General features: G+C 53.4%; 1 long non-coding RNA gene across 1 annotated transcript; it reads left to right on the forward strand.

Moving 5' to 3' along the window:
- Positions 1–2,237: 2,237 nt before the first annotated feature.
- Positions 2,238–5,692, forward strand: LOC115833033. The gene is made up of 2 exons (XR_004028465.1): positions 2,238–2,752; positions 4,777–5,692. It is a non-coding gene; the product is annotated as an uncharacterized LOC115833033 (long non-coding RNA).
- Positions 5,693–22,967: the final 17,275 nt, after the last annotated feature.

The raw sequence follows: 22,967 nt of genomic DNA on the forward strand, positions 1-22,967 counted from the left end.
GGAGGCAGAGGTTGCAGTGAACTGAGATCGCATCACTGCACTCCAGACTGGGTGACAAGAGCAAGAACTGTCTCAAAGAGAGAGAGAGAGAAAGGGAGGAAGGGAGGGAGGGAGGGAGGAAGGAAGGAAGGAAGGAAGGAAGGAAGGAAGGAAGGAAGAGTCCTGTGGGGGTCAGTGGGGAAGCAGATGTAATGATTTTCACCCCATTTTACAGATGAGGAAAGAGCCTTGGAGAAGTCGGCCTGCCTGAATGAATGAGCAAATGGCAACATGCTGGGGCAGTTAGAGCGCAGGGAGGAAAAGGAAGAGGAGGCGCTGGGTGTGTGATGGGGATGTGGGGGTGCTGAAGTTGGGGGCAGGAGGACATCTCCCAGTTGATGTGTTCTCATGGGAAGAGCACTGCACTAGGAGTCCTGCAGCCTGGTAGAGCCCTGGCTCCTGTACTGACACGTCGAGCAAGCCATGTCTCTTCCCTGGGCCTCCACTTCCCCCTCTGTAAAATGGAGTTAATAGCCCTGCCCTGCCCTGTGGGGATGTTGCAGGGAGCAAACCAGTGCTACTGGATGGGAAAGGGCTTTGGAAACTGCAGGGAACTGCCAGCGCGCCAGAGTCATCTGCCCACGTCTGCCTCCTGGCCTCGCAGTCCTGGGGGAGGCAGCCCAGCTGGATCTCGGGGTCTAAAGCCTGGACTTTTGCCCAACTTTGGAGTTCCAGAGCCTAACCTCTCTGGGCTCCACTGGGCTCAGCAGCCTCCTCTCCAGGCTGTGAGCTCAGGGAACCTGGAGAGGCAGCCCGAGATCCACCAGAGCCTCCTCCACCTTCCCCAGTACCTGGGACGGGGGTGTGTGTTGCGGGGGATGGCAGGCCAGGCTGCCAATGTGAGTATTAGCTGGCGTGAAATAATTTGATGGTGGTGATAAAGGCTGGGCTGCCTGGGGCCCCGGAGCCCCACCCAGCTCCCCGCCACAATTCCGCCCCCTGCCAATAACATCGAGGCTGAGCTGTCTGGGTTCCGGCTTACCATTCTCAGGTGATGAAATCCCGGCTCAATCAGGCTGGCTAGAGCTGTAGTTACCAAATCGCTGTAATTGAGATTAATTTGGGGGCTGATTGGGTCAGCCCTTGCAGGCACCCATTAATTAGTAGGGGAGGCTCAAAGCCCCAACAGCTGGGCCTGCACCCAGTGGAGCCTGAGGCCACTGTGGAGGGGTGCACTGAGAGATGCCCAGGTAGGTGTGTGTTCCAGAGGAGGGGGCAAGCTGGACAGAGCCTCACCCACCCCATGCCACTCCCGCCTTCTACCCAGTCCTAAGCTTGCTCCCACGCCCAGGAGGGGAGGGGACAGCAGAGCCTTTGACTCAGGCCCAGAGGCAGCTCTGGGTCTCTAAGGGTTAAAGGGCTCATTACAAGGGTGGGGAGAGGTGGAGAGGGTGCTCAGAGGCTCCTTGGACTTCAAACAGCTCTTGCAAAACTTCTAGATGAGTTAAGTGCAAATGAATTTGAAACAGACAATGAAGTTCCCTTTAGAGACACCTGGGCAGAAAAATGAAGGGAAAAGCGCCTCAGGGAGAGCTCGTTTGTGGATTTTTTTTTTTTTCCTGAACCCAAAACACACAGGGAAAAACAAACCCACCCGTCTACTCGTCTACTCCGGGTGCCAGAGGCGGGCAGGCACGCCCTGACTCAGTGCTGGGCTGGCAGCAAGTTGGGCACACACGTGAGGCCTGGGCACACGCTGGGGAGTGGGGGACAGCGGCGCAAACGTGTGTGCAGAGCCAGAAGTTCCGGGCACACAAGTGTGGAAGTGGCACTGGTCCTGGAAAGGAGCGGAGCCCCTGGGCATGGGAGGATGAGGCGGCAGGGGGAGGGCACACGTGTGTGGGTAGCTGGGAGGAGGCCAGATGCGGGTGAGGGGGCAGGGCCCACTTAGGGTGAGGGGCAGAGCTCAGGCCCCGCCACCCCCAGGGGCCATGGCACCCTGGTCACATGAGTGCTCCTGGCCCTGGGGTGGGGCCTTCTCAATTGCCAGGCGGGTGAGGTGTCAGAGTGGGGGCCTCTGGGCCTGCCTGCCCTGCCCCACTCACCCGACTTGCTCCGGTTAATTGCCCGGTGCTTTATTTTTTCCCTGTGAATCTCACAGAGGGACAAAAGCAAGTTCTGAGTCACCAGGAACCGCCTCCCGCTTCTGCCCACGCTGGAGCCTGGTCCCCACCCCACTCCGAGAACCCAAGGACCCCGAGGTGGCGGGGTCTGGCCCAGGTTGGCTTGTGGGAGCCCTGGACCCTGCTGGGTCTGTGAGGTGTCCCCACCGCTGACCAGCACCCCCGGGGCCCAGGCGTGTGACTTCCCTGGGGGCCCTGATGGAGCAGCCTCCTCCCTGTGGCGCATTTGCAATTCATGGCTCCAGCCGAGATTGCATTAGGGCCTGGCTGTCACTCGTGATGAATGTCGCTTGTTTTCCAGAAAAAAACAGGCCCTGGATCCAGAGTGACAGGGCTTCGGGGGGCACCAGCCCTCCCTTCCGTGTCTGAGGACCGGGACATGGCGGGTGTCCCCAGTGGTCTGTCAGCAGCCTCAGAGCCTGACTCCTTCGGGGGCTTTCTAGGATCCCAAATAGGAGCTCTCCCCCAGTTCCGGCTCCCAGGCCTATCTTCCCATCCCTCGGGTTCTCTCAACAGCCCTGTGGGAGGAATGCTGCTAGAGCAGCTCCACTGGACAGATGAGCAAACTGAGGCCTGCAGGAAAAGGGAAGGTAGGCGCAAGTGTGTGGGCTGGAGGGGAACTGGAGAGGGGTCCAGGGATCTAAAAGCTCAGAGAGGTTCCTGAGGGGGAAGTCTGGGAGACGATCTTGGGGGAAGTGGATTGCAGGGGTGGGAGGTGAAGAGCTGGGAGACGATCTTAGGGGAAGTGGATTGCAGGGGTGGGAGGTGAAGAGACTCCTTGCAGGCTCTGGCTCTCCCTACCACATCCTGTCTGTGGGGCTGGGTGGCCACCCCGGGACCCAGGACTGCTGTCTGCCCACACCTTGCCCAAGCTCTGCACTCTCTCTTCCTGGCAACTCTTTCTGTCCAGAAGATGGGGGTCCCACAGGTCTGAGGCTCTGGGCTGTGCCTTCTGGCAGCCAGTAGCTTCCATGAAGGCAAAGGAAATGCATTCCTTCCCATCCCACCTCTAATCAGGCCCACAACTGGGCCAGGGGGATGGGGAGCTGGGGTGCGGGAATTAGCTGGAGGTCTCAGCTGGGCCCCTTCCCACCTGTCCCTCCCCCTTCTCAAAGAGCTCGCTTTCCCCAGGACTTTGGGAACACAGAAGCCCAGATAGGCCTCCACTGTGGCTCAAGGGCTTACAGTGGTTCCCACTTTCCCAAATTTTACTCTGTTTCATCTCTGTTCCTGCCCTCACCATCTGGGAACCACAGCCTTGAAGTGTGGCAGACAGAAGAAAAGAATTCTATCCATGAGTGTCTTGTCAGGCCCATTCCCTGGAAAAAGAATTATGTTCACCGTGCCTCTTCACCTCCGAGACTGAAACAATTTAGGCAGAAGGAGGTGAAATGGGTCATGTGAATCCCCTTATCACAGATGAGGAAACTGAGGCTGGGGGTTCAGAGCAAGAGACAGAGGTTCTGTCCTCCGTTGAAAGTAGTGGCTTTTTGTTTTGTTTTGTTTTGTTTTTGTTTGTTTCTTTGTTTTTCTGAGATGGGATCTCACTCTGTCACCCAGGCTGGAATGCAGTAGCGTGATCTCGGTTCACTGCAACCTCCGCCTCCCAGGTTCAAGCAATCCTCCCGCCTCAGCCTCCCAAATAGCTGGGATTACAAGCGTGAGCCACCACATCTGGCTAATTTTTGTATTTTTAGTAGAGACAGGGTTTTGCCATGTTCGCCAAGCTGGTCTCAAACTCCTGGCCTCAAGTGATCCTCCCACCTCAGCCTCCCAAAGTGCTGGGATTACAGGCATGAGCCACCGCCCCCGGCCGAAAATAGTGTTTTGTTCACTGGTGTATCTCTGTGCCTAGAACAGGGTCTGGTATGGAGTAGGCATTTGCTGAATGAGTGAATGAATGAGTAATGCCCATAGCAGGACATAGGAAGCTCTGGGTTGCTGGGGAGGCTGAGCCATGAAGCCTGGCACTCGGGCCCTTCATTCCCCCTCAACTGCCTCCGCCTTGGTCTGGGGATAGGCAACCTGCTGCCTGCTGACACGGTCCCATGGGTGTCCCTGTTGCAAAGTCAGCTGATGGGATGGGAGCCTCGCTTTCCCCCAGTAAGAGTCCAGGTTCCAAAGTGCCCAAAGCTCCACAGCCCCAAACCTACCCAAAAGGACCAAGGCAGTGCAGGCCAGAAGGAAAAAAATACAAAACACCCTTCACTGGAGGTCTGGAGCCTGAGGCTGGGCCCAGATGGGCCATTGTAATCACAGCTCCTTGTGTGCCAGGCACCATGCTAGGTGGGCATTCATTGTGTCATTTCCTCCCCATGACAGTGTGCTAAGCCAGGTGCTGCTTCTGCTCATTACACACCTGACCACATCCCTGGAATGGCTGGGCCCCTGCTGCTGTCCTTGCTCATGAAACAGCTGGGGAGCCAGCCCCTCTGGTGGCCCTCCCCTCCCCAGGTAGAGCCCCTATCCTGTCCCAGCATTTTTGCCCAATGTGGAAAGCCTTGCCCAGAAGGCTGGGCGTCAGCTCCCGCCAGCTGCCTGCCCCATTTGTTCCAGGGCGGCCCCAGGGGCATCCTCATAGTCGATCTAACACTCAGGTTTTCCTTGGCAACAGGGCCAGAGGAACAGCTCTGGATCCACGTCAGCGACCCCACTCCCTCCACCACAGCCCCAGTCCCCAGTGTCTGGAGGCCAAACAGTTTTCCAGAAGCCAACCCTGCTGAGTCCCTGGCCCTTCCCTGTATGGATAGATGTTGGTCCCATCTCCTACGATGTGAACAGCTGAACTGCATTCTGGAGCAGGCCAGAAGCCAAGGCTCAGAGGCAACATTGTCCCCACCTCCAACTGCACCTTCCAAGCGAGGCATGGAGCCAGGCAAAGAGAACACTGGCTCTAGAATGAGCTGGGTTCAAATCCCAGCACTGTCCCCTCATAGCTGGGTGACCTTGGACAAATGGCTTCCCCACTTTGAGCTTCAGTTTTCTCATCTGTAAAATGGGCATGGCCACGTCTCACATCACACAGCGGCTATGGGGCTCCCGGGAGCTACATGTAGGCGTTGGATTCTACACACTGGGTGTGTGGGCACCATCCCTCCAGGTCCTGGGTCCCCATCCACCCCTGTCATCTGTGCCTGCTGCTGTGCCACTTCTACCACCATCTACCAGCTGTGCCTGCCGCCATCGGGGCACCATGCCCAGCCCCATACACCCTGGGGGCCCTGCCATGCCCTGTCCTCCCCACAGCCCACACCATCCAGCCTGCTTCAGGCTCCCAGATGAGAAGACTCCAGCAACACCCCCAGGTCCCAAGGGCACCCTCTTTATCTTCACCCACGGGGGCCTTCTGCACCCCCAGGGACTCCTCATCAAGATCTGGGACCCAGGGGCCAATCTGGAAGCCCCTCTGCTCCCAGAGGGCAGCCCCCGCCCCTCCACTACTCTACCCGGTTCGTACCACTTCCTGCCGCAGCCCTGCGTCTATTTCATCAGGCCAAGGATTGCTTTTTAAATAAATCTAAAAAACTCCACTTCCTCCTTGGCAAGTTCATTTTAAGTCATTTTATCTCTTTCCCCCCTATATTTTTCCCAAATAATGTGATTAAGTGACTCAGCGCCGGCTGCCTCTGGCAGGCCTGGTCTCTAATTCAGTTTGAGGACGGCCACCTTTGACCCCACTCCACTCTGGCTAAGAGAACACTTAAGCAATATTCTACCGCTTCCTACAGAGGGAGGCCGGGTGGGGGGGCCCGCAAGGGGTGGGGGCGGCGGGGGGCGGGGGGGGGGAAGCGAAACAAACTTTCACATAAAATTATGGTATATGGATAATTGAGAAGTTTAAAAACATGAATCTAATTGTACAGTCCCCAGAGAAACCCATATCGAGCCACCCTATAAGAGGCCTGGAATCTCCCGATGATGATTTATTGCTAAATCCTAGTATTTTTCAATACATTATAGTTTTTAAATTGTGTTTAAATTGAGTGTAGAGGAGCAGAGGCCATTAGGAGATGCAGAAATGATGATTATATTTAAATATTCATGCACGCAGTACCTTATTATTGAATCTGAACACTAACAAAATCAATATTAAGTGCGGTTTGACATGAATTTATTTATGAATTTCGACTTTCTAAGTACTGTATTTTTTCACTCAAAAATTGTGAGTATAATGTAGTAATGATATCAAAACACGGTGTCAGGGAGCATTAGCTGGGGAGGTTATAAACCTCTGGATTAGGGGGCCCAAGATTGCCCTCAAAAGTGCTTAGTATACAAAACCCAATTCTTTTTTTTTTTTCCCCTGTTTCTGAATCGTGCAGATCCACATACACTCCCGAGAGGGTGGGCGGGAGGATGGGGAGAGGAAGCCGGGCTGAGCTGTAGTAGCAGGCGCAGCCACAGGCACTCAGTTCCATGGAGGGTGGGGTGCAGGGGAACCAGGGTTCTCCGCCAGACCCTCCCCTGAGCTCCATGCCCCAGAAGCAGCCCCTCTGGCCACGGGGTCCCTGAGGATCTGGGGTTCAGACTCCCTCGAGGGGCACACTGTGGAGGTAGGGAGAGCCCGGGGATGTCTTTACATCCCAGACTGGATTCGGGGGGCAGGGTGAAAGCTGGAGCCATCTGGCACCAGGAAACCAAGGCAGAAGGAAGTGGAAAAAAAGCCTTTGCCCCCAGATTCTGGGTCCTGGCACCAAGTGGGTGGCCAGGGCAGAAAGCTTGGGCCACCGCTTCCTGCTCAGCCCACCGGGACCTCCTGCCCCGATGCTGGCAATGACGTTGGTGAAGATGAGGAGGGCATCCTTCCTCCCTCTCCCTGAGCCCACTGGGGTGGGAGGAAGGGGACTGGTCCTCTCCATCCAAAGTTTCTCCTTCATAGTATGGCCTGGAACCCTTCCCCCACCTGCCGCCCCTGTACCACCCCTGCCCAGGAGGCCACTAAGAGCTTCAGGGTTTCCCTCCCTCTCTCCCCTCCAGAGAATCGATGTCTGTGTGCTGGCAGGGGCAGCCCCCAAGCTCGGCATAGCCACAGCCTGCGGTGGCCTCTGTGCCCCAGGAACCACCCTGCTGTGCCCGGTTCACATACACCAGGATCCCACAGAGCCCCGTGTAGACAGACAGAATGACACACTCATAGACAGAGCATGGAAATGAATTAGAGGTCAGCTAGAAGGAGACCCCACTTTTCAGATGGAAAGTAATTCCCTGATAATGCAGGCTTTTTGGAAACAGGTAAACTACATTCCCCAACGGGAAAGAACTGGACATCACTGCTGGTCCCTGACTTAGGCAGACGACTCCCAGCCCACCCCACGCTGTGACACAAACCTGACCCTGACCATCAGTGGCCCCAGCACACGCTAGATAGACTCATAGCCTTGCATTCATAAATCCATGAGCACCCACCACCCAGTACTCACCACAGCCTGCTTCTAGGGCACCCACCAGCACCTTAGCACCCAGGCTCACACCCCAACACCCACCACTCTCCCATTCTCCCAGAGAAAGAGTCACACTGGTAGGTGTTGCCGAGCACACACACTAGCACACACACACAGAACCACAATCACCTTTACACAGTCCCACACACCTCAACAACTTCCACACAGGCAGACCCTGACATGCACACAGACACCCCAACATACACGTGGACACTCTGACATACACACAGGCGCAGCCAACATTCACATGGCACCCCGACATAAACACGAACGCCCTCACTGACATATGGCTACCCCAACATACACACGGGCACGCTCCCACTTCCCAACACCCGGCCCAACTGCTCAGCACATCCACACTCGCCCGCAGCAGGCTGGGGCCAGGTGAGCCTGGCCCTCCAGCAGCAGGAAGATGCAGCCAGGGTCGGGGGTCAAACAGCACTTAGAAGGTTTGATTCAGAATATTCATCAGTCTTTGGGGGGGGAAAAGAAGCCCACACATGGGGGAGGAGGAGGAAAAAACCCAACCCCGACCCTAAACTCTTTTCCAGTAAATCGATGTATTTTGCTATAATTTTATTAGGAATATAAAAGGAGCCTTTTCAAAAGTGCTTAGGACGCAAAAAAAAGAGGCGGGCGATGGAAACATTAGTCTGTCTGTATTAGCAATCCCATAGTCACATTTTATTGTTACTGTCAGGATGCAAAAGCTGTGCTTAAAACAAAATAATACATAATGTATTACTGAGGCATAAACATCAGCGAGCCGCGAGCGGCCGGCGTCTTTATTTTAAAAAGAAGATGCAGGAAAAAAAAGCGGAGGGACAGAGAGTGGGTGGAGGGGTGTGGGCAGCCTCCGGGGATCAGTCAAGCTGGGACCCCAAGACCCAGAGGACTGGGGAGGCCAGAGCAGTGATGGAGGCTGACCCGTACGGATGATTTCAACCATAGGAGAAACAACGTCACCCCCGTATCAGTCCCCGAAATTAGCCCCAGGCTCGGGGTCCTCCTACCTGCCAGCTCTGCCTTTGGCGCCTTAGGGTTTATAAAACTCTGGCCCCATGTCATGCCCCAACCTCGACTCTCACCACGTGCCAGGGAAGGAGGCTGTGCAGCTCTTCCTGTCCCTGTTTTGCCAGAAAAGACACTGAGGCTCAGAGAGGGGCAGTTGTAGACTTCAGGTTGTATTGTCAGTGAGCCGTGTGTCCAGCACTCGAATAGGGGCAGAGTACTAGAGTCCCTGTTGCGTGCATTTTCTGCTGTTCTGAGCTACCCAGGTGCTTGACAGTCTCCAGGCAGAGCCCTTAGGCCCTTGGTTCCCTGAGGTGGTCTCTCTGCACCACCCTTGCCCCCGTCGACCATTCTCCAACATCAACAAATGTAATCTTCCAAAATGCAGAGCTTGTTTCTCCCGAGCTGACACCTCTAAGCCCCGTTCCCTCCTGCCTAGGAGACAATCGTGGCCCTGCAGGATTCTCCTCGGTCTGGCCTTGTCTCAGGCTTGCCTCCTCCCCCGTCCTCTGTGCTTGCTCACTCAGCGGGAGACCCACTGACCTTCCTATTCTTTGAGCCCACTAAGCTCATGCCTGCCTTAGGGCCAGGGCTCCTGCTGGCCCCTCTGCCTAGAAAATCATTTCTGGCCCTTTATAGCAAACACTACCTCCTCCGAGAAGACCTTCCGGATCACCTAATCTAAACAGATCCTCCATCACTTTTTTCTGGCCTTTGACAGCCAATACCATCTCCCCCAAGAAGTCCTCCCGGATCACTCAATCCAAACAGACCCTCCATCACTTTTTGTTCTCTCTGATCTCTCTGGTTTTCTTTTACTGGGAATATCAGGAATTTCAACGGTAGAATGTCTAGTCCCCGTTTTCCCCAAACTAAAGAGTAATCCCCGAGAAAGCATGGGCCTCACTGGTCCTGTTCTCTGTGGTATCCCCAGCACCTGGCACAGGCAGAGTCCGTGTGTTCCAGGGAAGGATGGATAGGGCCGGGCACAGTGGCTCACGCCTGTAATCCCAGCATTTGGGAGGCTGAGGCAGGCGGATCACTTGAGGTCAGGAGTTCGAGACCAGCCTGGCCAACATGGTGAAACTTCATCTCTACAAAAATAGAAAAATTAGCCAAGTGTGGTGGTGCGTGCCTGTAATCCCAGCTACCTGGGATGCTGAGGCAAGAGAATCACTTGAACTCAGGAAGCGGAGGTTGCAGTAAGCCGAAATTGTGCCACTGCACTCCAGCGATAGAGTGAGACTCCATCTCAAAAAAAAAAAGAAAGATGGATGGGGGACCGCATTGACACTTGGCTGTCATAGTGGGCAGGTGGGCCTGACCCGTGGAAGCCTGCACACTCCAGGATGGGGCCTGCCCATCTCAGCAGCATCTCGGCCAAGCACTTCCTAGAACATCTGGGACGACCTCTCCCCCAACCTGTGCCTAGCCCCCCAGGCTTCTCCCAGCTGCCCTCTAGTACTCTCCTGCCTTCATTTCCTGAGCCATCGGGCAGCTGCCGGGGAATCCAGGGACAGCTGGGACTTGTCCATCCTCCCTGCCCACTACAGTCCTCCAATCATCTCCCCTCTTGGAGGCTCCCACAGAGCCTCAAGCCAGCTCCAGGGCCATGGTTCACTCAGGGGCCACTGATCGTTCCGGGAGAGCTTTCGGGAAGCAGAACTGAAGAAGGGAACCAGGCAGACCCAGGTTTGAGGCCGACTCTGCTTCTTAGTAGCGGTGTGACTTTGGACACACGGCTTTCTCTTCCCAGCACCTCAGTTTCCTCATCTGTGAAATGGGGACAAGATGGTATTCACCTCATTGGCCTCTGCGAGGCTTGCGAGGACATGTCAGGGATGTATGACCACCCTTTAGCACAGCTCTCTTAGGGGCTGCCATGCCATTCAAGGAAGGGGACATGGGGACAGGAGGCCCAGTCGAAGCCTGAATGTAGGGACCGGCCCCTCCACCCCCAGCCCTGAGCCCTTCTGGGACGACTTCCTGCCGCCTCAGGGTACTTGGCACCACCTAGTGACGGGTGGGGGCACCAGAGGGCCTGGCAGGGGCAGGGTGGGGCGGGGCGGGGGCCCTGGCGCAGGATGGAAACCAGAGAGGGTGAGACGTGGCCAAGGAGCAGGTTTCAGCGGCTTCTCTGGGCCCTGTTTGGGGCCAGTGTGCGCCAAAAGGTCACAGCCCCCTCCCAGCCTGGAGGCCATCCTGGGAGAGCAGAACAGGACAGTGGGGAAGGCATGGGGGGAAGGGCCGCAGGGGTTTCTTCCAGAACACCTGGGCCAGCTCGGGAGTCCCCAGCCAGCCCAGCCAGCAGCAGCTCAGACACCAGCATCCTACCCAGAGAGGGAGACTGAGGGCTGGGCGGGAAGGAGTGGGGGTGGGCGGGAAGGAGTGGGGGTGGTACCTGCAGCCCCCAAGGCACTCAGCCTCCTGCCCATTACACCAGTCCCTCCTCGGGACCGGGACGTGGGAAGCCCTGTGTGCTGAGGCTGCATGACCCTGTTCATTCATCCACGGAGTCCCTCCCTTCTACACACATTTGTGAGTCCTCACTGTGCCACAGGACACTGGTGACAGAGAGAACAGGGCAAACGCCCACCTCTGTAGGGCTGACATTGTGTGTGAGGGTGGGGAGAGGCAAGGAGGGGGCAGAATAGCAAATACTGAAAGTTCACAGTCTGTTTAAAGGGCACCAATGGTTAAGGTGCCAAGGGACACCAAGCAGGGGGCAGGTGAGGAGGGAGGGTTAGAGTGGGTGACAAGGGCTCACCCCATCACCACAGCATAACCTGGTGGTTAAGGCCTTGGGCATTGAGCCGCCAAGCTGCCTGTCTGTAATCTAGCTTTGTGACTTTGGGTGAGCTGTTTAATGTCTCTGTGGCTGTTTCACATTCCTAAAGTGAAAAATAAGAGCTACTCTCCACTGGGCTTGTCCCCAGGGCTGAATGAGGCTCAGAGCATAGGGAGGAACTGCGGCTTTTAGACTGGCTTCAGCTCCAGGACCCTCTGCTTTGTGGAGTAAAGGCCAGGGCTGCTTCTAAGCCCCGGCCTTTACTCCACACACACCCACACACATGCACACGCACATTCTCTCACACACACACACAATCAGGCACACACACATGCACACCTGTGTGCACACACACTCAGAGCAGAGGAACACGGGGGGCCGGGGCCCTCTGCGTAACCAGGGAGCAATGCCCAGGCAGTCTCAGGAATCATGGCTGAGCCTGGACAGCTGCGAAGGGGCCGTGTATTGTCCTTCCTGGGGAGCCATCTGTGTATTGTCACACGTGGTGGGCGTGCAGACATGAGCCTGTGAACATGACTGTGTGTGTGGCTGCAGGGCTGGGGGCTGCCCATGTGACCACATGCACTCTCATAGGTCCAGGTTGCCAGGAGCGGGGCTGTGTTCTGTGCCTGCGTGTGGGGGTACAGGGCCCCGACTGGGACTGTAGTGACCACTGATTGATTGGGGACATCATTGCAGAGGAAACATCACTCAGCCACTCCTCTTGGCCCGTCCCCGGCCCGCCAGAGCTGAGAGTGAGAGGAATTTCCAGCCCACCCACAGGGCAGGCTCAGGGCCCAGCCCAGTGTCCTCTCTGGGATCTTCCCGTGCTTCTAGAGCCCATCCCTGGGGTCTGGGAGTCTGCACTGACCTGGGCTGGGGAGCAGAGTCCAAAGAGGTTGCACCCAAAATCTTCTGCCATCAAATCACTGGCAGTGCTGAGATGGACTGTTCCTGCAGTGGCATCAGTGCCATCGTTCTGGGCCTGCCCTGCACGGAAGTCCCAGAAAGGGGAGGCTGCAAGATCTCAGACAGTCTTGAGTTCTAATTTTTGGTACTGCTTCTTCATGGCTGTGTGGCTTTGGACAAGTCACATAGCTTCTCTGAGCCTCATTCTCTCCCCTGTAAGACAGCAATAAAGATATTCCCTCCTGCAGGATCTCTGTTGGGAGCTGACATTACAGGAATGTATGAACGGCTGGGCGTGGTGGCTCACACTTATAATCCCAGCACTTTGGGAGGCCAAGGTGGGGGGATCACCTGAGGTCAGGAGGTCAAGACCAGCCTGGTCAACATGGCAAAACCCCGTCTCTACTAAAAATACAAAAATTAGCCAGGTGTAGTGGCGCGTGCCTGTAATCCCGGCTATGTGGGAGGCCGAGGCAGGAGAATCATTTGAACCCAGGAGGCGGAGGTTGCAGTGAGCCAAAATCGCACCACTGCACTCCAGCCTGGATGACAGAGCGAGACTTCTCTCAAAAAAAAAAAAAGAATATATGAGACTTGGCCACTGGCACGGGGCAGGTTCGCATTCATGTTGCCTCTACGGTGCTAATGGCTACATTCATGGAGCTGGAGCCCGTGGCAGTCACTGTGCGGAGCGCTTTGCGCCACCGTCTTGGTCTGCAAGTCCCCCTGACAGTCCTCTGCAGTGGCTGCTTTACTGCCCTCTCCATTCCTCAGATGAGGAAACTGAGACTTGGTGAAGGGGCGTGAGCAGGTGGGAGAGCAGAACCTGCACTCAGGCGCCTCTGCTGGCCTGGCCCTGCCCTCAGAGCATTTCTGCTCCCAGTAGACCCCTTCATCAAGCCCCAGCTCAGCCTTCGGGGCTGGAGTTTGCTGAGTGTCACCAAGTTTCCAACGAAGCCGGGTGGCTAGATGAGACTTCCTTCCAAAACCCTTTCCTTCCCTCTTCCCTGTCTGGTCAGGCTGGGAGGCTGGATGGTGAGGAAGCTGCCTCACCCTCTTGGGGAATCCCTGAGCAAATAAGCTGAGGGAGCCCCTTCATCCTCATCCAACATTCTTATTTCACAGGTGGCGAAACTGAGGTCTGGAGGCCCAGGTCATTCACAGTCCACATCGGGCCTAGCCAACAGTGATTCCCTATAATGAGAGCTCAGAGAATGTGGGCAGGGATGGATCCCTGGCTACCAGGATTAGTGTCCATCCTCCACACCCTCCAGTCGGTCAAACAAACCCTCTCTAAGCACTTCCAGGTTGGCCAGGACAGGAGATGAAGATGCCTAGGAGAAACAGGACCTGTGGCCTGCCACCCAGGAGCACACAGCCTGGTGAGCAAAGCCAACAAATAGAAATCAGTAAGGTAAGCCCATGGCCAGGGAAGCAGAGGAACACTTGCCCTGGCCACAGGAGGTCAGGGGAGGCTTCCTAGAGGAGGAGGTGAGGCCTTCCTGGCTCCCAGCCTGTTTAAGCTCAGTCTTAAGGGATCAATCAAACATGTGCCAGAAGAATGAAGGAAGGGTACTCCAGGTAGGGGAACAGTATGGCCAAAGGTGAAGAATGTGGGAAACATCATAGCATGCTGAGAACTCCAAATATGTCTATGGAGGAAAAGGTATGTGGGGAAATGGAGCAGTTCCGGGGAGATTGTTCCAGAATCTATGGCTGCATAACACACCACTCCCAAAACTTCATGGCCTAAAACAGCCATTTGATTATGCCCATGGGTTGTCTGGGTCAGGAATTTGAACAGGGCATGGTGGGATCAGCTTATCTCTGCTGCCTCGTTCTAGGGTCTTGTCTGGGAAGACAAAGGCTGGGGGTGACTTGATAACCAGGGAATGGAATCATCCGAAGGCACATTCACTCACACAGCCGACTGTTGGCTGGGATCTCAGCCAGGCTCTTGGCTAGAACCCCATGCACAACCTGTCTGCATGGCCTCACCACGTGGGTTAGCTTGGGCTTCCTCACAGCATGGCGGCTGGGTTCCAAAGGCAAGTCCTAGGAGAACAAGACAGAAGTGCATGAAATGTTGGTGATCTAGCCTCGGAAATCACATAGTGTCCCTGCAGTCATGTTCCATTGGTTGAGGCATTCACAAAGTTCTGCCCAGATTCCAGGGGAGAGGACACAGAGCCCTCCACTGGAAAGGAGGACCATTGAGAGCACACTGTAAGAAGAACCTGTGGATGAGAGACGCTGCTGCGGCATCTTCAGAAAACACAATCGGCTACAAGGACCAAGCACAATCTTGATTGCTGGGCTAATGGGGCTGACTACTCCAGTACACGGGGGAAGAAAAAGAGCCAGAGATAGAGGAAAGAAGACCAGAAAGCCCTGGGGAATCACAGCCACTAGTCTAAGGGGCAGAAGATGGTGTCTGGGATTAGGACTTCTTGGTTGGTCCCCAAAGGATGCCACCCAACACCACCCCTCCTTGCATCCGCACAGGGCTGGGGTTCCAGGACCCCCCACAGTCTTAGAAGGCTCTGAGGCCTGGGAGGGGTGTCTTTCTGGAGTCCCTTTATCCTGGGCCGAGAACCCCTGGCTCTGGCTGTCTTCTCTCTGGTCCTGGACCTTCCCAGGCACAGGTGGGAGGGGGGAGCAGCAGGGGGTGCCTCAGCCTCCCCCATCCTTGCTTCTGTACCCCTGCCTCTAAAGTTGGCCCAGCATGGCTTCCAGAAGGTGCTGAACCTTACAGAGGGCCAGCTCTCCTCTTTGTAGTCTAAGATAGGGATTGATGCCCAGGAAGGGAAGAAAAAGGTTTCTTTCCTAGACTGTGCCAGGCTGGGTCCCATATCTCCCCTCCAGAGGTCCTACCACGGACCTCAGGGCCAGGAAAGGGTGGTCTGCCAGCTGCAGAGCCCTTGTCTTGTCTCTGTCCAGGTGACAGTGCTTCGCAGCCATCAAGGTCTCCCTCCCTCCACCAGGCAGCTTCTATAAGCAAGGGAGCAACTGGGGCAGGGTCTGGCCTTCCAATTTGATGGACCCAGTAACTCATTATTTGCCTAGAAGCCTGTCTCCCCGTCTTCACTATGAGCCAGTAAGGACTGGGACTGACTGCTTCTTCTATGTGACCCAGCACAGAGCCTGGCTCATAGTAGGTGCTTATTTAGTATGAGTTGGGTGAATAAACAAATGAATCTTTTAAATTTCTATATTCCCCTTACATAGCACTTGGCACATAATAGGTGATCAATAGGTGTTTGTTGAATGAATAAATTAATGAATGAAGTGGGTTTTCTTCTTCTCTGGATCCCTAATGCCTAGCAAAATTCCTGGCACAGAGTAAGTGTTCAGGACTTGTTGAATTGAAATGACAAACTGAAACCCCTGTGAGGCAGCCCTGTCTGGTCCAAAGGGGACTTCTGTGACAGGCTGTCACTTAGACTGGCCACGGAGCCCCAGCCTCAGCATCCCAGCAGGGCTTGGGTTCTGGGTGCTGTGGCCACTCTCTTCCCACCTCCACCCTCCACCACATCCCAGGGTAGGTGGAGCCTCCTCTCCCTGGCACAGGAACAGGTGGGTCAGAAGAAGGAGGGAGAGAAGGGAGGCGCAGACAGATGGACAGACAGACACCACTGTGATGGGCCTTCCCCGTACAGATGGCACGAGGGCTCCAGTCAGCATCTCCAGAGGCACCTCCCCTGATCCCTATGCGTGTCCCAGTGAAAAGGGCTCCTCTGAAGGCCCCTGCCTGAAGGCCCCTTTTGCTTCCCAACCCTCGGTGCACTCAGTAGACTGGGGAGGGGGGCAAGCAGAGGGGAAGACAGAATTCTTCCTGGCAGTTTAAAGAGTTTTGGCATTTTCACGAGGGCACATGTAATATTTAAATTACTTCCCCCCGGCACGCCCGCATGCCTGCCTTGGCTTCCCAGGTGAATTTGTAGGCGCTGAAATGGTCTAATTTCCCACACAAGCCATGTCAAATATAATTTGGGTGCAAAGTTGGTAATTATACGTAACATCAGTCTGATGTTAAAAACACTGAAAAATTTAGCAAGAAGAGACGACTCGAGAGACAGAAGTCTGAGGCCCAGCCAGGAAAAGGCAGGCCTGGGCCCCGCCGAAGCCAAAGTCTTTAATTAATAATAGCATGTTTTCAGGGACTCAAAGGACGCAGGTCCCCAACTGTCTGAAACTCCTTTGTCTACCAATTACCAGCTTTTGGGGAGGGGAGAGCCAGGGAGGAAGTGGGCGGGGGGCACCCAGATCTCGGTGGAGAACTGCTGGGGTTTGGGTGGGGGCTGCAGCCCACCTGTGGGCCAGCATCCTGTGGCCAGGCAACCCCACCCTGCTCCTCTGTTGCCAGAGACCAACCCTGATGGGTCCAGGGTCAGGGAGGAGGGGCTCATCCCCCTTGAGTCTGGGTCAATTGTGAGGTGGGGGTGAGCAATGTTGGACTAGAGGCCAAGCAGTCTCAGAGGTTCAGAGAGTCTGAAAACTGTGTCCGGGACCCTCTTGATTTAGGTGATGCCTTTTTCATCTCTTTTCAAAGAACTCAATCAATCTTTCTGTGAAGACAGGAACCACATATTTCTTGTGAAGACAAGGACATGCCCTTGTGTCCCTGGCACCTGGCACGTAGTAGGTGCTCAACAAACATTTGTTAAATGAATGCACTGTGCAAAACAAGGTCTAATCTGTCCTCCCCTGCCATGTGTGGACGGAGTGAGACCCTCTCCCACCACCACCGCCTGAGGAACAGCACAGTAGAGGTCAGAAAGGTTAAGGGGCAGGCACAGAGCCTGGAGTAGAATCATGATTCCATACTTACCGGTTACCAAAACTCTGCCTCAGTTTCCTTGTCTGTAAAACGGGCAGAGGAATAGATCTACCTCCTAGGATCGCTGTGAATTCTGAGTGGGAGACTTCGCGTGAAGCACTCTGAACAATCCCTGGCAGGTAGCTCGTGTTTTGCTCCGGGAGGTGGATAAGGTGCAGCTTTGCAGAACAGCGCCCCAGATGGGGTTTCCAGAGGCTGTGGGAGGAGGGACAAGGAGAGAACAAGCAGCCAGCAGGGCAGAGGAACTTGGAGTGAAGAAACACATGTCCAGTGGTTGCTTTAGTAAAGCTTCTGCTGTTGGGGGTATGAGATGAACCTTCTTCCTTGATCCCCCAAGAAACTGTCAACAAAGGCTAGTTGTGGTGGCTCACTCCTGTAATCCCAGCACTTCGGGAGGTGAAGGCAGGTGAATCGCTTGAGCCTAGGAGTTTGTTACCACTCTGGGCAACATGGCAAAACCTCGTCTCTACAAAAAATACAAAAATTAGCCGGGTGTGGTGGTGCATGCCTGTAGTCCCAGCTACTCTGGAGACTGAGGTGGGAGGATTGCTTGAGCCTGAGATGAGGAAGTTCCAGTAAGCCGTGATTGTGGCGCTGTACTCCAGCCTGGGTGACACGGTGAGATCCCCTCTCAAAAAGAAAGCGAGGAAATAGAAGAAAGAGAGAAAGAAATAAAGAAGGAAAGGAAGGAAGGAAGGAAGGAAGGAAGGAAGGAAGGAAGGAAGGAGAAGAAAAAGGAAAGAAAGAAAAGAAACAGAAAGAAAGGAAAGAAAGAAAAAAGAAAGGAAAGAAGGAAGGAAGGATGGAAGAAAAAGAAAGAAAGGAAGGAAGAAAGAAAGAAAGAAAGAAAGAAAGAAAGAAAGAAAAAAGAAAGAGAGAGAAAGAAAGAGAAAGAAAGAAAATTGTCAACAAAATTGTCAATAAAATCTCCTCTTCTCTCTTGTGCTCACGTTATGGAATCATGTCTATTTGGGATGTGTGGCTGCCAGGCAGGCAAGAGCAGGCACAGATGAGACCGGCGAGGTGGGTACTATCATTATTTGTGTATCGATGTGAAAGCAAGCCTCAGAGAGGTTCAGTGGTGTGCCCACACTTCACACTTTAGCACAGCGGGTTTATCTTCAGACGCCAGGCTCTTAACCCTCTGTGTTCCACTGGCAGATTCTGCCAAACAGTAACAAAAACAGTAGCTGGCATGAAGCACTTATTGAGAGCCAGCTGCCGCACTAAGCCCTTCATGTGGTTTAACCCATTTCATCTTCTCAACAGCCCTGGGGCAAGGGGTGGTACTATACCCTATCCCCATTTTACAGATGAGGAAGCTGTGGCCCAGTGGGGTTAAATCACTTGCCCTAGATCACAGGACATAGGAAGTGAAACAAAACCCAGGCTGGACCCCCAGTGCCCTTAACTGTGACGAGATCACCTCCATCCAACCTTGCCCTTACCCTGCACCCCTGCCCCAGCTAAACCTCCACACTAGGGTTCTGAGCCCTGCACACTGGAGGCATCTGAGGACCTTTGGAACCACTGATGCTGCCCTGTGAAGTGCTGTAAGTGCTGCCTGGGCGTTGAGATTTTTTAGCTCCCAGGTGATTCCAGGGTTGGGAGTTTAGAATATTAAACTTACCCTGCTTCAGCTCAATTCTCCAACTGCGTCTCCAACTGCAACGTGCATACGAATCTCCCAGGAATCTTGTTAATGTTCAGGCTTTGATGCAGTCGGTCTAGGTGGGTCGAGAGCCTGGGATTCTGCATTTCTGACAAGCTTCTAGGTGATGCTGCTGCTGCTGTGGTCCAAGAGCCAGATCAAGGACTCTTGAGTTTGCCTGCACATCAGAATCTCCCATGGAATTTGAAAAACCACAGATGCCTGGGTTCCAGCCCAGAGATTCTGATGTCATTAGAATAGAAGGCTGGTGGTTTTCAGGCCCAGCTGCACATTCAATCAGTTGGGGGCTTTGAAAAATTGCCAACGCCCAGGCCACATTGCAGACCCTTGAGAATCTCCGGGGTGGCACTGGAGCCCCTGTATTTTTTTTTTTTTTTTGAGACGGAGTCTTGCTCTGTTGCCCAGGCTGGAGTGCAGTGGCACCATCTTGGCTCACTGTAAGCTCCGCCTCCCGGGTTCACGCCATTCTCCTGCCTCAGCCTCCTGAGTAGCTGGGACTACAGGCGCCCGCCACCACACCTGGCTAATTTTTTGTATTTTTAGTAGAGACAGGGTTTCACCGTGTTAGCCAGGATGGTCTCGATCTCCTGACCTCGTGATCTGCCTGCCTCGGCCTCCCAAAGTCCTGGGATTACAGGCGTGAGCCACTGCACCGGGCTGAGCCCCTGTATTTTTTAAAGTGCCCCCGGTGATTCTAATGGGCAGCCAGGGTTGAGAACTATAGTTTTGAGGTGCATCTCACATAGTTCTTGTTGTAGCTAGATCCCATAAAATCCAAGCCTTGGTATGCATCTTCAAGGGGTTCAGATTATTGGTCCAGGGGTAAAACCCAGGAACCAGCATTCTTTTTTTTTTTTTTTTTGAGACAGAGTCTCTGTTGCCCAAGCTGGAGTGCAGTGGCACGATCTTGGCTCACTGCGACCTCTGCCTCCCAGGTTTAAGCACTTCTCCTACTTCAGCCTCTCATGTAGCTGAGACTACAGGTGCCCACCACCGCACCTGGCTAATTTTGGTATTTTTAGTAGAGACGGGGTTTCACCATGTCAACCAGGCTGGTCTCGAACTCCTGACCTCAAGTGATCTGCCCACCTCAGCCACCGCACCCAGCCTGCCAGCATTCTTTTTTTTTTTTTTTTTGAGACAGAGTTTCACTCTTGTTGCCCAGGCTGGAGTGCAATGGCACAATCTTGGTACACTGCAACCTCCGTCTCCTGGGTTCAAGTGATTCTCCTGTCCCAGCCTCCCAAGTAGCCAAGATTACAGGCATGCACCACCACACTCGGCTAATTTTGTATTTTTAGTGGGGATGGGGCTTCACCAGGTTGGTTAGGCTGGTCTCGAACTCCTGACCCCAGGTGATCCACCCGCCTCAGCCTCCCAAAGTGCTGGGATTACAGGCATGAGCCGCCGCACTCAGCCCTGCCAGCATTCTTAACACACTTCCCAGGGGATGATGAGGCTGTGGGCCTCAGGCCATTGGTCAGGAAGAGCTCCTCTGTTTCCTCATCCTCAGCCCCTCTAAACCTGCACCATCCACCCAGCACACACCCCACAGCCAGTGGGGCTATTATGGGATACCCACGTGGGAGAAGAAGGACATGGAGGAAAGACCGACAAGGGGCTGGCCCAGGCCACAGCTACCTGTCGCAACTGGTGGCTGAGCAGGGCTCAGAGGTCATCTTTGCCCTGTGACAGGCAAGGAGGCAGGACCGTGCTTCCAAGAAAGGCAGTGGGGGAACAGCAACTGGGAACCAGACGAGAGGTCTTCTGTCTAGCCAGTTCCTCCCACTGGCTCCCTGGGCCACCCACCCAGGCAAGTCAGGACAGCACCTCCCCTCCATGACTCTGTTTCCTTATTTTGAGAATAAAGAGAATAATCTCGCTCCACCTCACCTTGTATGCATTATTGTGTATTTTTTTTTTTTTTTACTTTTAGATTAAAGTAGTAACTGCTCAAGGCAAAGAATTCAAACAGATCAGAAGCATGTGAAGTGAAGTGTCTTTTAGAGATCCACTGATAATAGTTTCTTGTGTGTGGTTCCAGACAATTTTTTTTTGGCGTGTACAAACATGCATCTGTATATACTTTTTAAAAAATAGGATAGCATATATCATTGCAATTTGTTGTTTAATTTAGTAATGTATCATGGGTATCCTTCCACAGAAGTCCGTAATGATCTATCTCATTCTATTTGAAGTCTGCGTAATATTCCACAGTATGGAGAGACCATATTTTATTTAGCCATTCTCCTACAGATAGACATTCCGGTTGGTTTTCATTTTTTTCCTGCAATAGACAATGATTCAATGAACATTCTCATCCTGAATACTTCAGCAAGTATATACAGAGGTAAATTCTTGGAGGTGGCTTTGAGACTCACCCCCAACTTTCCATCTTGTTTTATGAGAGATTGACAGGTTGGAGTCTGCAATATATATGGATCTTCAATGAGAAGTGACAAGCTAATGACAGTCAGGGCTGCCACGGATTTTGCACCACAGTGAGAAGGATTTCAGGTAGAAACTGATCAACACCACCTGCCTCATTTCCATGATCACCACCAGCACTAACCCCAGCATCAACCATAACTTCTTACTCACACGACTGTTCTCTCCAACCTCACCACTGGCACTGGTGCCATGCCCATAACCACCACCACCACCATTTCCAGAGCAGTCGCTGTTCTCAGTTGCAAACGAAAGAAGCCACCCTGGTTTGAGTGGAAAGGTATTATAAACGGGTATTAGGGGCCGGGTGCGGTGGCTCATGCCTGTATTCCCAACTCTTTGGGAGGCTGAGGTGGGCGGATCACAAGGTCAGGAGATCGAGACCATCCTGACTAACATGGAGAAACCCCGTCTTTACTAAAACTACAAAAAATTAGCTGGGCATGGTGGCACATGCCTGTAATCCCAGCTACTCAGGGGGCTGAGGCAGGAGAATCGCTTGAATCTGGGAGGCGGAGGTTGCAGTGAGCCAAGATCGTACCATTGTACTCCAGCCTGGGCAACAAGAGCAAAACTCCATCTCAGAAAAAAAAAAAAAAAAAAAAAAAAAAAAAAGATACTCAAAATCATTAGTCATTAGGAAAATGAAAATAAAGCCACAGTAAGATACCACTACACACCTATTGGAATGGTTCAAATGAAAACTGCAGGGTCGGGCACAGTGACTCATGCCTGTAATCCCAGCACCTTGGGAGGCCAAGGCAGGCAGATCACCTGAGGTCAGGAGTTCAAAGACCAGCCTGGCCAACATGGTGAAACCCCATCTCTACTAAAAATACAAAAATTAGCTGGGCGTAGTGGGGTGGCATGTGCCTGTAATCCCAGCTACTTGGGAGGCTGAGGCAGGAGAATGACTTGAACCCAGGAGTTGGAGCTGCAGTGAGCCGAAATTGTGCCACTGCACTCCAGCCTGGGTGACAGACTGAGACTCCGTTTAAAAAAAAAAAAATGTAGATAATAACAAATGCTGGCAAGGACATGAAGCATGCAGTGCCAGCTGGAACTCTCATACATGGCTGGTAGGGGTGCCAAGTGGTGCAGCCACTTGGGAAAACTGTTTGGCAGTTTCTTGCAAAGTTACATGTACATTTAAATGGAATCATATCATATGTGACCTTTTACGTCTGGCTTCTTTCACTTAGCATCATGTGTTCAAGGTTCATCCAAGTTGTAGCATCTATCAATACTTCATTCCTTTTTATGGCTGAATAATATTCCATTATATGAATATACCACGGTTTGTTTATCCATTCATCCACTGATGGACATTTGGGTTGTTTGCAGTCTTCGGCTATATGAATAACACTGCTACAAACATTCACCAACAAGTTTCTGTGTAGACATGTCCTCTTTTCTCTTGGTTATATGCCTAGTAATTAAATTGCTAAGTCATATGGTAATTGTATGTTTAACTTTTTGAGTTAAGCAGCCAGTCTCCTGAGGCTGCTACAGCGCCATTTTACATTCCTATGAGCAATGGATGAGGGTTCCTATTTCTCCACACAGTCAACACTGATTTTCCTTTTAAAGAAATTATAGTCATCCTAGTGAATATGAAATGGTATCTCACTATTGACTTTTGTTTTTGTTTTTGAGACAGTCTCACTCTGTCACCCAGGCTGGAGTGCAGTGGCAA

The sequence above is a fragment of the Nomascus leucogenys genome, chromosome 24, assembly GCF_006542625.1.
Source record: "Nomascus leucogenys isolate Asia chromosome 24, Asia_NLE_v1, whole genome shotgun sequence".
NCBI lineage: Eukaryota > Metazoa > Chordata > Mammalia > Primates > Hylobatidae > Nomascus > Nomascus leucogenys.